Source organism: Octopus bimaculoides, chromosome 3 (genome assembly GCF_001194135.2).
Source record: "Octopus bimaculoides isolate UCB-OBI-ISO-001 chromosome 3, ASM119413v2, whole genome shotgun sequence".
Taxonomy (NCBI): domain Eukaryota; kingdom Metazoa; phylum Mollusca; class Cephalopoda; order Octopoda; family Octopodidae; genus Octopus; species Octopus bimaculoides.
The window spans coordinates 114,691,303-114,692,391 of NC_068983.1; the positions used below are offsets into that span (position 1 = coordinate 114,691,303).

The 1,089-nt window shown below is 36.2% G+C and overlaps 1 long non-coding RNA gene across 3 annotated transcripts in view; it reads right to left on the reverse strand.

The window, feature by feature from the left end:
* Positions 1-640, reverse strand: part of LOC106881905 (uncharacterized) — a 71,165-nt gene extending 70,525 nt beyond the window's left edge. For 2 of the 3 annotated variants that reach the window (XR_008263801.1, XR_008263802.1), the window contains exon 1: positions 559-640. This is a non-coding gene — a long non-coding RNA (uncharacterized LOC106881905). Of the gene's footprint in view, positions 1-432 lie in introns of all 3 variants that reach the window. The other variant, XR_008263803.1, reaches the window with a different exon arrangement.
* Between the last annotated feature and the right edge of the window lie 449 nt (positions 641-1,089).

Here is a 1,089-nt window from a genome sequence, read left to right on the forward strand (position 1 = left end):
ACACACACACACACACACACACACACACACACACCAGCGCTTTTATTTCAAGTTTAGTACTTATTTTATCATTCTCTTTTGCTGAACTGCTACATTACAGGGTCTAAACAAACTAACACCGGTTGTCAAGAGTGAAGTGACAATCGCAAATAAACACACATACATAAATATATTAAAACGGGCTTCCATACAATTTCCGCCAACCAAATTCCTTGGCTAGGTATTGTGCAGCCTTGAGATACCTCAGCCTAGGGTTACTACATCCTATAGCCTACTTACCCAAGATGTTGTACAGTGCTGACCGAATCAGAAAGCATACGGTCGGGGCTTCCTAACCACAGAGATATGTTCCAAAAAAAAAAAAACAATAAATTAACTGTAACAAATTCATTGTTAAAAGAAACTACCAGCGAACTCTTAAATGTTTCTTACCCACAATCAAAACCACAACAACGAATTCCATTCTCTTCCTTTCTTTCTCAGGTGAAATGAAAGAGCTCTAAAAATATTTTTCACTCCTCGAACAAATGTACTTATTAAACTCTACCAGGAACTCACCTCCGAACTAAATATTACCGATGTTTAACATCTCACGTTCCTACAAATTCTGGATTTCAGCCTATTTAATGCTAAGTTGTCTATAATTTTTCTAAAAAGAAAATCAAACGACCCAATGATAATGCATTGTTATTGTGACGTCAGCGCTGATTCAAAACAAGATGTCTTGGATAAGTTATAACATATATCAGGTTAAATCTTATCAATCATTTAGTTAACTTTCTCACATGTTTTCCCAAAAGATTATGCTCAATGCTGTTAACATATTTGATTCTGTTATTTCCATTCCTTCTCTTATTTACCTTCAGCCTAAGCCATCTTTGAAGTTGAGTTTCTGCCACCAACGAACTGGTGTTTTCAATGTGTGTAATATGGGAATAGTCATTTAATACCACTGGGCGTGTTGAAAGTGTTTATAAATACATAGGCACTGCAGTAAGGTGAGTACAGGTAGCGTGAGCATAGATATAATACACACACACATACATACATATAATGGAAATAGTGAGAGTGTAGGTGTACCTGTTGGCA